Consider the following 15545-nt stretch of genomic DNA (forward strand, 5'->3'; position numbering starts at 1 on the left):
CTGTAGGATACCCAAGCAACCGCTTCCCAGTGAGCTGAAATGGGATGATTTGAATTGGTGGACGGGAAAAAAGCACTTTAAAGACACAATGAAGCAAAACCTCAAATGATAGGGGAGAGCCGTGAATTGGTGGAAGGAAGCTGCAGAAGACAGGTCAACCTGGCTTCCAGAAATGGGGTAACTGTCATTAGGCAGAGGGTTTGGGAAGATCAGGATACCAAGGGGAAGAACTAAAATCAGTACTCTGCACTGTGCAGAACACATACAAAAAGGCATCTGGGGGCAATCTTTCCATACTTTGACGTGGATTGCTAGTCATAAATTGTCTTATCAGTCACGGCCACAGACATCGATTAATTCTCACTGTCAGTAGCGTTGTCTTTGAATTTGGACAGCTGCATGTATACGCCCATCTATTTACACAGGTATATTTCTATAACGTTTTCTTTGAGAAACACAAGCTGTTTTGCATTCCCTGAAAGTAAAGTAAATATTAACCTCACACCACCACTGTGAGGTAATGCTGCGGTTGCAGATACAATGTCATAAATGTTTTCTCAGAGAAAACATTTACCAGAAATTAAAATCTGTTTGCCAGGTTGGATCGTTGGGTTGCTGGGATCACCGGGCCTCAAGGAAACAAGTTGGAGACTTAGGAAAAGGAAGGAAAACAGAGGAGCGTCAAATAAAGAGAAAAGAGACAGGAGTGCGAAATGAAATTCAGACCTTACAGCAAACTTTAAAGTTGTGCGAGATTAATTAATTTATTCACAAACAAGCTGAAATACTTAGTCCCTTTCTAGGGGTGGAAGGAAATCGGCATGAGACAGGAAGAATTGGAGACACAATCAAAGACACAATCAATTGTCCTCATGCACATTTGTCCAAAGCTACAGTCAGTAGCCCACAAATACGTATGCGCAAAGACACACTTGGCTACATACAGAAACACACAAACCCTAATCCACAACAACACTTTCACCTGGTTACATGGACACATATCATCATCCCACTATGAGGCCATGTGTGCATGCCTGTGTGCGCATGCACACCCACACACACACATAGACACACACACTCATTCATTTGTGTCGAGAAGCAGCGTGGCCCAGTGGAAAGAGCCCGGGCTTTGGAGTCAGAGGTCATGGGTTCAAATCCCCGCTCTGCCAATTGTCAGCTGTGTGACTTTGGGAAAGTCACTTAACTTCTCTTCCTTCCTCTCCCCCTCATCCCCCTCTCCATCCCCCCCATCTTACCTCCTTCCCTTCCCCACAGCACCTGTATATATGTATATATGTTTGTACATATTTATTACTCTATTTATTTATTTTACTTGTACATATCTATTTATTTTATTTTGTTAGTATGTTTGGTTTTGTTCTCTGTCTCCCCCTTTTAGACTGTGAGCCCACTGTTGGGTAGGGACTGTCTCTATATGTTGCCAACTTGTACTTCCCAAGCACTTAGTACACTGCTCTGCACACAGTAAGCACTCAATAAATACAATTGATGAATAAATACGATTGATTCTCTGGGCCTCAGTTACCTCATCTGTAAAATGGGGATTAAAACTGTGAGCCCCACGTGGGACAACCTGATTACCTTGTAACCTCCCAGGGCTTAGAACAGTGCTTTGCACATAGTAAGCGCTTAATAAATGCCATTATTATTATTATTATTATTATTATTATTATTATTATTCGTTTAAGGCAATGATGCTGTAGAGGGAGTCAGCAGTGGGAGAAGGTAAGAAGATAAAACCACAGCACTGCACGCACAGCTGCCTCTACTCCAGTTGCTAAATCTCCAGAGTTCCTGAAGTGGGAAGCAGCGTGGCCTCATGGAAAGAGTATGGGCCTGGGAATTTGTCTCTAGACTGGAAGCTCACTGTGGGCAGGGAATATGTCTGCTTGTTGTTATATTGTACTCCCCCAAGCATTTAGTACGGTGCTTTGAACACAGTAACCACTCAGTAAATATGACTGAATGAAAGAATGACTGAATGAGTTGGAGGACCTTGGGCAAGTCACTTAACTTCTCTGTGCCTCAGTTTCCCCACCTGTAAAATGGGGATGTATTTATTTGTTTAGTGGGTTTGTTAAGCCTACAAACAGTAGGCTTGGTGTTCTTTTAGACTGTGAGCCCACTGTTGGGTAGGGACTGTCTCTATATGTTGCCAACTTGTACTTCCCAAGCGCTTAGTACAGTGCTCTGCACACAGTAAGCACTCAATAAATACGATTGATTGACTCATTGATTAAGCATTTACTATGTGGCAAGCACTGTTCTAAATGCTGGGGTAGATACAAGGTAATCAGGTTGGCACAGTCCCCGTCCCACATGGGGCTCACAGTCTAAATAGGAGGGAGAGTGGATACTGAATCCCCGTTTTACAGTTGAGGAAACTGAGGCACAGAGAGGTTAAGTGATTTGCCTAAGGTCACACAGCAAGCAACTGGCAGAACTGGAATTAGAAGCCAGGTCATCTGACTCCTAGGCCGGTGTTCTTTCCAATAGGCCCCCGTCTCTGGAGGTGTCTTCCCAATTAGTTTTGTACTTTCACCTGTATCTCAAGATTTCCATTTCTTTTCTGTCCAAACCTTGTTTTCTCCATTCCAGCAGCAGTGATATTTATTAAGCACTCACTGTATGCAGAGCACCCCCTTCTAGACTGTGAGCCCACTGTTGGGTAGGGACTGTCTCTGTATGTTGCCAACTTGTACTTCCTAAAGTGCTTAGTACAGTGCTCTGCACACAGTAAGCACTCAGTAAATACGATTGATTGATTGATAGGGAGAGTACAACAGAGTTGGTAGACACGTTTGCTGCCCACAAGGAGAACAGTTTTCAAGACGAGGAGAAGCAGTAGTAGTAATAATAATAATAATAATAATAATGGCATTTGTTAAGCACTTACTATGTGCAAAGCACTGTTCTAGGCACTGGGGAGATACAAGATGATCAGGTTGTCCCACGTGGGGCTCACAGTCTTAATCCCCATTTTACAGATGAGGTAACTGAGGCGCCGAGAAGTTAAGTGACTTGCCCAAGGATATGCCCAAGTGGTAATGGATATTCTGTATCTTTCATTCCCCAAATAGAACACTGTGATACTGAGAAATCATTCCAGGCCCTTTGTTTTTTTTACCCCCAATACTATGGTAAAAAAAAAAACCCAAACCCCCACCCAACAAACAAAAGCAAAAAACAAAAGAAAACATTCATTTTCAAATATTCATTTTCTTTCAGACTGTGAGCCCACTGTTGGGTAGGGACTGTCTCTATGTGTTGCCAATTTGTACTTCCCAAGCGCTTAGTACAGTGCTCTGCACATAGTAAGCGCTCAATAAATACGATTGATTGATTGATTGAAATATATATGCGGCAAGTCAATACACACAGGTTTCCCCGCCCCCCATACTATAGAAAAAAAAAAAAAAAAAGCAAACAAAAAACAACATTCATTTTCAAATATATATGAGACAAGCCATATCTACTGTCTGGTAAAGTTAGCTCCCTCCAAGTCTAAATGAATTGGAGTATCTATCTTCATTTTGGTTTATTGTTTTGAGCATTAGCCTGCTTTTTTAAAAATGAGAGCACTCTATTTGTCATTCGTTCATTGTCGTATTTATTGAGCGCTTACTGTGTGTAGAGCACTGTACTAAGCGCTTGGGAAGTACAAGTTGGCAACATATAGAGACGGTCCCTACCCAACAGTGGGCTCACAGTCTAGAAGGGGGAGATAGAGAACATCAATACCTGTTTCCCCTCCTTCTTAGATTGGGAGTCCAGTTTGGGACGGGGACTGTCTGACCCAATTACTTTGGATCTTCCCCAGCGCTTAGAATCGTGCGTGGCACATAGTAAGTGCTTAACAAATACTACAATTAATACCTGGCTTGGCACCCTGGAGAGTCTGTTGGGGCTCATTAAAAACTGCTTTACAGATTTACCAATTAAAGGAAGTCCCACTCCCCATTTGTCAGAAATCAAGGTGAGTGCACAAATTAACCTTATTCGAAGGTGGCTAAATTGGAACCTAAAATTTGCCTTGTAATGAAGCTGAGGTCACTGCATGGGCTATGTTGGTCACCTGTCTTATTATATCCCTTAAAATTGGACAGGCAAATTGGTAAGAGGTTTGTTAATCTGATACAGACTCATCTTTTTAGTGGGCTTTTAGACTGTGAGCCCACTGTTGGGTAGGGACTGTCTCCATATGTTGCCAACTTGTACTTCCCAAGCGCTTAGTACAGTGCTCTGCACACAGTAAGCGCTTAATAAATACGATTGATTGATTGATTGATCCTATTGATAATGATGACAACAGTGATAATATAGTCACAAAGTTAGAAAGCAGCATGGCCTAGTGGATAGAGCATTGGCCCGGGAGTCAGAAGGTCATGGGTTCTAATCCCGGCTCCATCACTTGACTGCTGTGTGACCTTGAGCAACTCTTAGCACAGTGCTCAAGCGCTTAGTACAGTGCTCTGCATACGGTAAGTGCTCAATAAATACGATTGAACGAATGAATTTCACTTCTGCATGCCTCCATTACTTCATCTGTAAAATGGGGAGCTCCGTGTGGGACAGAGACTGTGTCCGACCCGATTTGCTTGTAACCGCCCTAGTGCTTAGTACAGTGCCTGTCACATAGTAAGCACTTAACAGAGAAGCAACATGGCTCAGTGGAAAGAGCATGGGCTTTGGAGTCAGGGGTCATGGGTTCCAATCCCAGCCCCGCCAACTGTCAGCTGTGTGACTCTGGGCAAGTCACTTAACTTCTCTGTGCCTCAGTTACCTCATCTGTAAAATGGGGATTGAGACTGTGAGCCCCTCGTGGGACAACCTGCTCACCTTGTAACTTCCCCAGCGTTAGAACAGTGCTTTGCGCTTAATAAATGCCATTTTAAAAAAAGTACCATAATTATTATTGGAATGACAACTGATTTACCTTTTCCAAGATGCATGAAAAAAATTCCTTCTGTAATGGAGAAAGGAGCATGAGGAGAATGGACCCTTTTGATCGGAATGCATGATATTTCATAGCTCCTCCTTTCTTTTTCTTGTCAAAGATCAGCACCTCAGTTCAAGCTCCTATCTTCCCCTGGCCCAGCCTCCTCACTAATCTCCCTTCCTCCATCCTCTCTCCTCAGTTTATTTGCCACTTTGGATCACCTTTCTCAAATATTTGGTAACCTCTATCCCCTCCTCCAAAATGTCAATGGCTACTCATTCATTCATTCATTCATTCAATCGTATTTATTGAGCACTTACTGTGTGCAGAGCACTGTACTAAGCGCTTGGGAAGTACAAGTTGGCAACATATAGAGATGGTCCCTACCCAACAACGGGCTCACAGTCGAGAAGGGGGAGACGGACAACAAAACAAAACATATTAACAAAATAAAATAAGTAGAATGGTAAATATGTACAAGTAAAATAAATAAGAGTAATAAATCTGTACAAACATATATACAGGGGCTGTGAGGAGGGGGAGGAGGTAAGGCGGGGGGGATTCATTCATTCATCCCATCGTATTTATTGAGTGCTTACTGTGTGCAGAGCACTATACTAAGTGCTTGGGAAGTCCAAGTTGGCAACATCTAGAGACGGTCCCTACCCAACAATGAGCTCACAGTCTAGATGGGGGAGACAGATGACAAAACAAAACATATTAACAAAATAAAATAAATAGAATGGTTAATATGTACAAGTAAAATAGAGTAATAAATCTCCCTCCACATCATCCTTACTATTAATAATAATAATAATAAGGATAACGGTAATAATCATGGTATTTGTTAAGTGCTTATTATGTGCCATGCACTGTTCTAAGCGCTGGGGTAGATGCAAGGTAATCAAGTTGTCCCATGTTGGGCTCACAGTCTTCATCCATATTTTACAGATCATCATCATCATCAATCGTATTTATTGAGCGCTTACTGTGTGCAGAGCACTGTACTAAGTGCTTGGGAAGTCCAAGTTGGCAACATATAGATACAGTCCCTACCCAACAGTGGGCTCACACTCTAAAAGGGGGAGACAGAGAACAAAACCAAACATACTAACAAAATAAAATAAATAGAATAGATATGTACAAGTAAAATAAATAGAGTAACAAATTTGTACAAACATATATACATATATACAGGTGCTGTGGGGAAGGGAAGGAGGTAAGATGGGGGGGATGGAGAGGGGGACGAGGGGGAGAGGAGGGAAGGGGCTCAGTCTGGGAAGGCCTCCTGGAGGAGGTGAGCTCTCAGCAGGGCCTTGAAGGGAGGAAGAGAGCTGGCTTGGCAGATGGGCGGAGGGAGGGCATTCCAGGCCCGGGGGATGACGTGGGCCGGGGGTCGATGGCGGGACAGGCGAGAGCGAGGTGCGGTGAGGAGATTAGCGGCGGAGGAGCGGAGGGTGCGGGCTGGGCTGGAGAAGGAGAGAAGGGAGGTGAGGTAGGAGGGGGCGAGGGGATGGACAGCCATGAAGCCCAGGGTGAGGAGTTTCTGCCTGATGAGCAGATTGATTGGTAGCCGCTGGAGATTTTTGAGGAGGGGAGTAACATGCCCAGAGCGTTTCTGGACAAAGACAATCCGGGCAGCAGCATGAAGTATGGATTGAAGTGGGGTGAGACATGAGGATGAGTTAACTGAGGCACAGAGAAGTTAAGTGATTGCCTAAGGTCAACAGCAGACAAGTGGCGGAGCTGGGATTAGAACCCATGGCCTCTCACTCCCAAGCCCACTGTGATCTTGCCACTAGGCCATACTGCCGCCTCTCTAACAGCTCTCTTTCTCTTACATCTCTCTGCCATCATTTGCTACTCCCCAGTTAACTCCCACTGCGTTTTACACTCACAACTCTCCCTCAGAGGAGGGAGCTGCAACATTTGAACTCTCCGTCCCCATCCAAATCCACCAGACCACTCTTCTCCCCTATCTTCAAAATCCTCCTGAAATCCACCTTCTCCAGGAAGCCGTCTTGAATTAAATTCCACCACTGCAGATTGGGTCCTACCAGATTCCACCTTCATTCATTCATTCATTCAATTGTATTTATTGAGCGCTTACTGTGTGCAGAGCACTGGACTAAGCGCTTGGGAAGTACAAGTTGGCAACATATAGAGACGGTCCCGACCCAACAGCGGGCTCACAGTCTAGAAGGGGGAGACAGAGAACAAAACAAAACATATTAACAAAATAAAATAAATAGAATCATGTAATAATAATGAGGTATTTGTTAAGTGCTTACTATATGACAAGCATTGTTCTAAGCACTGGGGGAGATAGGAGGTTATATTTAGTCATTAACCATTTAATCATAGCATTTAGGTATATAGGGCTTCACATACTCTATTGTGTCACGTATTTGTGACACTTACTTTTGCCACTTAGAGAAGCAGCGTGGCTCAGTGGAAAGAGCATGGGCTTTGGAGTCAGAGGTCGTGGGTTCAAATCCCGGCTCCGCCAGTTGTCAGCTGGGTGACTTTGGGCAAGTCACTTCACTTCTCCATGCCTCAGTTACCTCATCTGTAAAATGGGGATTAAGACTGTGAGCCCCCTGTGGAACAACCGGATCACCCTGCAACCTCCCCAGGGCTTAGAACAGTGCTTTGCACATCATAAGTGCTTAATAAATGTCATTATTATTATTATTTGCTTTTCTAGACTCTGGCTATTTTCAGCTGCATCTACCCTCAGCTTTCTCCAACTGTATATCATTTGTGTCTATTTGTATCCTCCAGTAGACTGGAGGCACCTCACATGCTTTTTATTTCTCTTGTAATCTCCTGAGGGCTAGTACAGAGCTCAGCATATAGGCAGACAAATACTACTGGTGATAATGATGGGCCATCATCATCACGGACACCCATTTGAGCTCTTGGCTAATGACCTTTTAGAAATTGTTGGAGAATCGAGATTGATCAATCAGTCATATTTATTGAGCACTTATTGTGTACACAGTACTGCTCTAAGCAGCGTGGATCAGTGGAAAGAGCCCAGGCTTTGGAGTCAGTGGTCATGGATTCAAATCCCGGCTCCACCAATTTTCAGCTGTGTGACTTTGGGCAAGTCACTTCAATTCTCTGTGCCTCTGTTACCTCATCTGTAAAATGGGGTTTGACTGTGAGCCCCCCGTGGGACAACTTGATCACCTGGTAGCCTCCTCAGTTGTTAGAACAGGGCTTTGCATGTAGTAAGCACTTAACAAATGCCATCATCATCATTATTACTATTAAACACTTGGGAGACTAAGATACAACAGAAGGAGTAGAATATAATCGAGAAGTAGGGCCATGGCTATCTGTACTTAATAGGGCACTGAGAACCTGGTTAATGGAGAGGTCTGCCAACTGCAAATACTTCTCCTCTTCAGCTCCCCCAGCCCAATTCTCTTTCTCCACACCAAGAAGAGGCAGCTGGACTAATGGGAGAATATAATAATAATAATAATAATAATAATAATAATAATAATGGTATTTATTAAGCGCTTACTATGTGCAAAGCAGATCAAGATGTTTTCTGGGCCCTAACCCTGCACCTGACTTCAACTCAGGCATATATACTGCTTTGTGTCACTACAGAAATACCATTTACTTCATTATTGCTTCAAGGAAGAGACCTCCCCAGGTTTGAGTTGACCCACAGTCCTTGACTAAACGACAACAGCAACAAAAAGTGGGACAGGCTGGATTTGGGGTGTGTGGCCCGTCTTCCCCTTAGGGTATCCAAGGCAGTGTAGGGGGCTGTCACATGTGAACTGTGATAATAATAATAATAATAACATTTATTAAGCGCTTACTATGTGCAAAGCACTGTTCTAAGCGCTGGGGAGGTTACAAAGTGATCAGGTTGTCCCACGAGGGGCTCACAGTCAATCCCCAGTTTACAGATGAGGTAACTGAGGCACAGAGAAGTGAAGTGACTTGCTCAAAGTCACACCGCTGACAACTGGTGGAGCCGGGATTTGAACCCGTGACCCCCAAAGCCCGGGCTTTTTCCACTGAGCCACGCTGCTTCTATTATTATTATTATTATTATTCTAACCATTACCCCTTCGGAGGCATGATTAAAACCGACACGGCCCACACCGAGAGTCTCAGAGTAAGGAGAGGCGAGACAAACAGCAAGTGCAAAGGTCGGCTATAATAAATATGGAAGGGGGGCATTTGTTAAGTGCTTACTACGTGCAAAGCACTGTTCTAAGCACTGGGGAGGCTACCAGGTGATCAGGTTGTCACCAGTATTATTTGTCTGCCTGCATGCTGAGCTCTGTACTAGCCCTCAGGAGGTCACAAGAGAAATAAAAGGCATGTGAGGTGCCTCCAGTCTACTGGAGGATACAAGTAGACACAAATGATATACAGGAGCTGTATTTGTATATGACAGAGCGCTTAGGCCGCCGTCAGCCGACGAGGGACGGACGATCACCTTTGGAGGGGTGTCCGATCTCTTAAGGCATTCCTGTTGACTGACACGGGTGCTACTGCTGAAGTCGAAGGTGGGGTGGCCCGGTGGTGATGCTGTTTGGAATGTATAATATGAGAAAATAATGCACACGAGTAGCCCAACTCCTAGAAGTGGAGTTGAATCCCCTTCAGGGTCTTAAACTGGAATGGGGCTGTTTGGTTAGGGTTAATTCTACTGCTTCTTTTCGGAGTCGTACCTGGAGAGTTTCCAATACCCTACCAGTCACAACTACAGGAGGGAGAGTCAAGCAGAGGCCTACCCATTCCATTCCTAGCTTGGGCAGTGGCTAGTGAGTGGAAGGCAATCTGTTTCAAGTCAAATCTCCCCTTCGCTGGGCAGCAGCAGCATGGAGAGAGTCGAGGGCACAGACTCGCTTACTGCATGGAAGGAACCACTTCTGTAGTTTTACCAAGAAAACTCTATGGATACGCTACCAGAACGACTGCAGATGGAAGTGGGGCGTTCCGGGAGAGATGTGTCTTATCGCGTCACTGTGGGTCGGACACGACTCGACAGCATAAGAGAACAACACTTCTACTGCAAGGCTCATAATGGCTCCTTTCTGATCTGAAAGAGTGAATAGGCCACCTGTAGCAGATGCCATTCCACCAGAGGATGATAGAGGCCATTGACTGCTTTCCCGTGAGATAGGAAAATATGGTTACACCAGCTAAACAGCTGGGGAAATGAAGGCTGAAAGATTATACACTTGACTAAGGCCAAATGCATGTGAAAAGGCAATTGAGAAGACTGACTCAGGGACACTGAATTATGAGGCCTGAGTTCACATCATAAAATAGCACATATCATTTTGGCACTAGACAATCTTCTTTGTCCCCTGGCTCACTGAAGCCCCACGTCAGAGCCTATAAACTAATTAAACAGAGAACCACAATTGTTGATGAGCAGTTTGTTTACTCAGGAAATAGATACGCCAGTAGCCTGAATCAGTGTTCCCTTAATCAATCAGTTGCATTTATTGAGCACTTACTGTGTGCAGCGCACTGTACTAAGCGCTTGCGAGAGTACAGTATAACAGAGTTGATAGATACATTCCGTGCTCACAACAGGCTCACAGTCTAGAGGGGGAGACAAATATTAATATAAACAAATACATTTCAGATGTTTACATTAGTGCTCTGGGGTTGAGAGAGGCGTGAATAAAGGGAGCAAATCAGGGTGACGCAGAAGGGAGTGGGAAAAGAGGAAATGAGGGCTTAGTCAGGGAGGGCTTCTTGGAGGAGATGTGCCTTCAATAAGGCTTTGAAAGTGGGGAGAGTCATTGTCTGTTAGATATGAGGAGGGAGGGCATTTCAGACCAGAGGCAGGACTAGGTGCTTAGTACAGTGCTCTGCACACTGTAAGCGCTCAATACGAATGAATGAATGAATGACTAAGGAGGGAGGTCAGCGGCAAGATAGATGAGATCCAGCTACAGTGAGTAGGTTGGCATTAGAGGAATGAAGTGTGCGGGCTGGGTTGTAATTGGAGAGCAGTGAGGCGAGGAAGAAGGGCCAAAGTGATTGACTGCTTTAAAGCCAATGGTAAGGCATTTGTGGAAGTGGATGGGCAACCAGTGGAGGTTCTTGAGAAATGAGGAAACATGGACTGAACGTTTTTGTAGAAAAATGATTCGGGCAGGAGAGTGAAGTAAGGACTGGAGTGGGGAGAAACAGGAGACAGGGAGCTCAGTAAGGAGGCTGAAACAGTAATCCAGGTGGGATAATCTAAGTGTTTGGATTAACACTATAGTAGTTGGGATGGAGAGGAAAGGGCGGATTCTAGCAATGTTGTGAGGGTTGAACCGACAGGATTTAGTGATAGATTGAATATATGGGTTGAATGAGAGAGAGAAATCAACCAAGTGAACATTTGGACTGTTTGTAACAAGAAGAGTGAAGTACCCAAATCAGAGCCTTGTAGGATGCCTGAATTTTGGGGGTGGGAGGTGGAAGAAGAGCAGGTGAGGAAATGAGGGGCAGTCGGAAAGGTAGGAAGAGGTGGGTATCGTATTGGAAAAATAACCAAAACAAGTTTGAATGCATTTCTGGGAGAGGGGTTTGGGCAAGTATCAAAGGCAGCCAAAAGGGCAAGGAGTCCTAAGATGAGTAGAACCCATTAGATTTGATTAAGAGGGTATCATTGGAAACCTTGATGAACAGGGTTTCAGTAGAGCGAAGAGCGCAAAAACCAAATTGCAGTGTGTCGAGAAGAAAGATGGTAAAGAGGAAGTGAAAGCAGGAACAGGAATGGGAGAAAGGGAGATGGGGCAATAGCTGGAAGGCACAGTGTAGGAGGGACTTCAGCATATTTGAAAATAGTGGGGAAAGAACAATGGAGAAGCAGTGTCGCGCAGTGGTTAGAGCACAGGCCTGTGAGTAAGAAGGTCCTGAGTTCTAATCCCTGCTCTACCACTTGTCTGCTGTGTGAAACTGGGCAAATCACTTCCCTTCTCTGTGCCAGTTACCTCATCTGTAAAATGGGGATTGAGACTGTGAGCCCCACGTGGGACGGGGACTGTGTCCAGCCCAATTTATTTGTGTCCACCTCAGTGCTTAGTACAGCGCCAGGCATATAGTAAGTGCTTACCAACTTGTACTTCCCAAGCGCTTAGTACAGTGCTCTGCACACAGTAAGCGCTCAAAAAATACGATTGAATGAATGAATGCTTACCGAATACCATAATTATTATTATTAACAAATAGTGCATAGGAGCCTGAATAGGTCAATAAGGGAGGGAAGAACGGCAGGAGCAATTGTTTTTAAGAGATGAGAGAAAGATTAGGAGGAGCTTGCCGCCTCCTTTTTGTGTAATTCCATAAAAAACATGTTGTTAGCTACACACGACTATCTTTAAAGGATGTTGGTGAAACAGTAGGATATGTAAGGAATCTCACTCTGGAGATCAGTGATCAACAGGGTAATATTTCTCACATACCCTTCACTGTTTTTTCAGAGTAATAGCAAACACAAGGGAAGTGGGCATGGAGGGGGAGTGGAATATCTGTAAAATGGGGATTAAAAACTTCTCCCTCCATTTTAGACTGTGAGCCTCATGTGGGACAGGGACGGTGTCCAACCTGATTACCTTTTATCTACCTCAGCACTTAGGACAGTGCTTGAAACACAACAAATTCTTAATAAATACCATAAAAAGGGGGTAGGAGGACAGAAGGAAAGAGTGGTTTTAGACTGTGAGCCCACTGTTGGTTAGGGACTGTCTCTATATGTTGCCAACTTGTACTTCCCAAGCGCTTAGTACAGTGCTCTGCACACAGTAAGCGCTCAATAAATATGATTGATTGATTGATTGGTTTGGGATTTTTGCAGTTTGCTCTAAAGTTTCCAGTTGATTTCTAGGATTTTGTCAGCTGTATGACTTTGGGCAAGTCACTTAACTTCTCTGTGCCTCAGTTACCTCATCTGTAAACTGGGGATTAAGACTGTGAGCCCCATGTGGGGCAACCTAATCACCTTGTATCCCCCCAACACTTAGAACAGTGCTTTAAACATAGTAAGTGCTTAACAAATGCCATCATCATCATCATCAATCGTATTGAGCGCTTACTGTGTGCAGAGCATTGTACTAAGCGCATCATCATTATTATTATTATTTTTCCTACAAAATTGCTGAATGATAAAAATGCTTAGAGCACCTATGGAGACATTTCCCCCAGAATTCACTGTAAATGAGATAAAACTGTAGTTTATCTCCTCCAACCATCGGCTTTAACACACAACCCCCTCCCCTGGCCCCTCCCAAATCCACCTGCCATCCAATTTGGAGTTTACTACCCAAGAACAACAGGAACAAAATCCTTATTGCTGGCTCCAAGGGTTTCTCCTAGTTCTGTTTATCCAAATGGTCACCATGCTTCACCCCCTTTCTACTAACTGAAACTCCCTCCCGCTTTATATCCAGCAGAACGTGACTCCACCCTTCTGAAATGGGGAGCATTCTGAAATCACCTCTCCTTCAGGAGGCCGGTCCCAATTAATTTCTAATCTCGGCACTTTCTATTCCCCAATTCCCATGTCAACACTTCCATGCCACTAGGCCCCTAAGGATTCCACAACACCCAGTGGTACTTGTGTACATATTTTATATGCTCTAATACTTCCTCCTCTCTGAAGTTGACTTTAGCATTAGTCTGTTCTTCTAGACTGTAAGATCTTGGGGGAATCAATCAATCAATCAGTCGTATTTATTGAGCGCTTACTGTGTGCAGAGCACTGTACTAAGCACTTGGGAAGTACAAGTTGGCAACATATACAGTCCCTACCCAACAGTGGGCTCACAGTCTAAAAGGGGGAGACAGAGAACAAAACCAAACATACTAACAAAATCCATTAATTCTATTATACTTTCCCAAAGTATAGCGCTGTGCACACCCTATGTGCTCAATAAATATTTTTGAATGCCATACATCCTTGATTGCACTCTCTGTTTTTTCCAAATGTCCCATCCAGCTGTACATCCATCCATCCGCTTGGAGAAGCAGCGTGGCTCAGTGGAAAGAGCCTGGGCTTTGGAGTCAGAGGTTATGGGTTCAAATCTAGCTCCACCAATTGTCAGCTGTGGGACTTTGGGCAAGTCACTTAACTTCCCTGGGCCTCAGTTACCTCATCTGTAAAATGGGGATTAAGACTGTGAGCCCCCCGTGGGACAACCTAATCACCTCGCAACCTCCCCAGCGCTTAGACCAGTGCTTTGCACATAGTAACCGCTTAATAAATGCCATTATTATTATTAGTATTACCTAGGTGCCATTCTTCCACTCCGATCCGATCCCTTATTTACACTGTTCCCTCAGCCTGAAAGACCCTCCCCTTTAAAGTGTGCCGGACCCTAGTTTTTCCCAACTTTAGATCATTCCTTTAAACACAGATATGGTAAAACGAAGACTCAGGCAATGCTGCAATCTTTCTGAAAACTGGGAGTCAATTGCTGAGGCTATACCAGCCTGGTATACCGCTCTTCCGAAGCAGGGGGTGACTCTCTTTGAGCAAAAGCATCATAATTAATGAGAGCAAAGAGGCAAAACACAACATATAAGCATAACAACACAAGAGGCAGCCCTTTTATGTGCACGTTGAGACCAGGACTGCCTTTTCAGCCACACCCGCATTGATAGATCAATCAATCAATTGTATTTATTGAGCGCTTACTGTGTGCAGAGCACTCTACTAAGCGCTTGGGAAGTCCAAGTTGGCAACATATAGAGACAGTCCCTACCCAACAGTGGGCTCACAGTCTAAAAGGGGGAGACAGAGAACAAAACCAAACATACTAACAAAATAAAATAAATAGAATAGATATGTACAAGTAAAATAAATAGAGTAATAAATATGTACAAACATATATACATATATACAGGTGCTGTGGGGAAGGGAAGGAGGTAAGATGGGTGGATGGAGAGGGGGACGAGGGGGAGAGGAAGGAAGGGGCTCAGTCTGGGAAGGCCTCCTGGAGGAGGTGAGCTCTCAGTAGGGCCTTGAAGGGAGGAAGAGAGCTAGCTTGACGGATGGGCAGAGGGAGGGCATTCCAGGCCCGGGGGATGACGTGGGCCGGGGGTCGATGGCGGGACAGGCGAGAACGAGATGATGAACCTCATCATCAGTGGTGTCATTTTTAATGATAAATAATGATGGTATTTGTTAAGCGCTTACTTTGTGCCAGGCACTGTACTAATCACTGAGGTGGATACAAGCAAATTAGGTTGGACACAGTCCCTTTTCCACACAGGGCTCACAGTCTCAATCCCCATTTTCCAGATGAGGTAACTGAGGCACAGAGAAGTGAAGTGACCTGCCCAAGGCCACACTGCAGACAGGTGGCAGATCCAGGATTAGAACCCATGACCCTCCGACTCTCAGGCCCGTGCTCCATCCACTACTTCCCAGCATGAATAAGAAAGACAAATAAATTATACATTCTATGTATAACGTACATTTAAATTATATTATTCATAATATAAATGCAAAATCCTCTTAAAATCCCATCTACTTTAGGTAGTCTTGGCTGAGCAATTCACAGCACCCCAGTTGCATCAAACCACTTCCTCCCCTCCCCAG

General features: G+C 44.4%; 2 protein-coding genes and 1 non-coding gene across 4 annotated transcripts in view; 2 read left to right on the top strand and 1 right to left on the bottom strand.

Annotated features, from left to right (window-relative positions):
- Positions 1–15545, bottom strand: part of RSPH14 (radial spoke head 14 homolog) — a 299387-nt gene that overhangs the window by 71628 nt on the left and 212214 nt on the right. The window lies entirely within an intron of this gene.
- The window catches only part of GNAZ (G protein subunit alpha z), a 208740-nt gene that overhangs the window by 18369 nt on the left and 174826 nt on the right, over positions 1–15545 (top strand).
- LOC119943146 lies at positions 9649–9786 on the top strand. The gene has a single exon (XR_005455622.1). It is a non-coding gene; the product is annotated as a small nucleolar RNA SNORA7 (small nucleolar RNA).

This window comes from Tachyglossus aculeatus, chromosome 21 (assembly GCF_015852505.1).
Source record: "Tachyglossus aculeatus isolate mTacAcu1 chromosome 21, mTacAcu1.pri, whole genome shotgun sequence".
In the NCBI taxonomy this organism is placed as follows: Eukaryota; Metazoa; Chordata; class Mammalia; order Monotremata; family Tachyglossidae; genus Tachyglossus; species Tachyglossus aculeatus.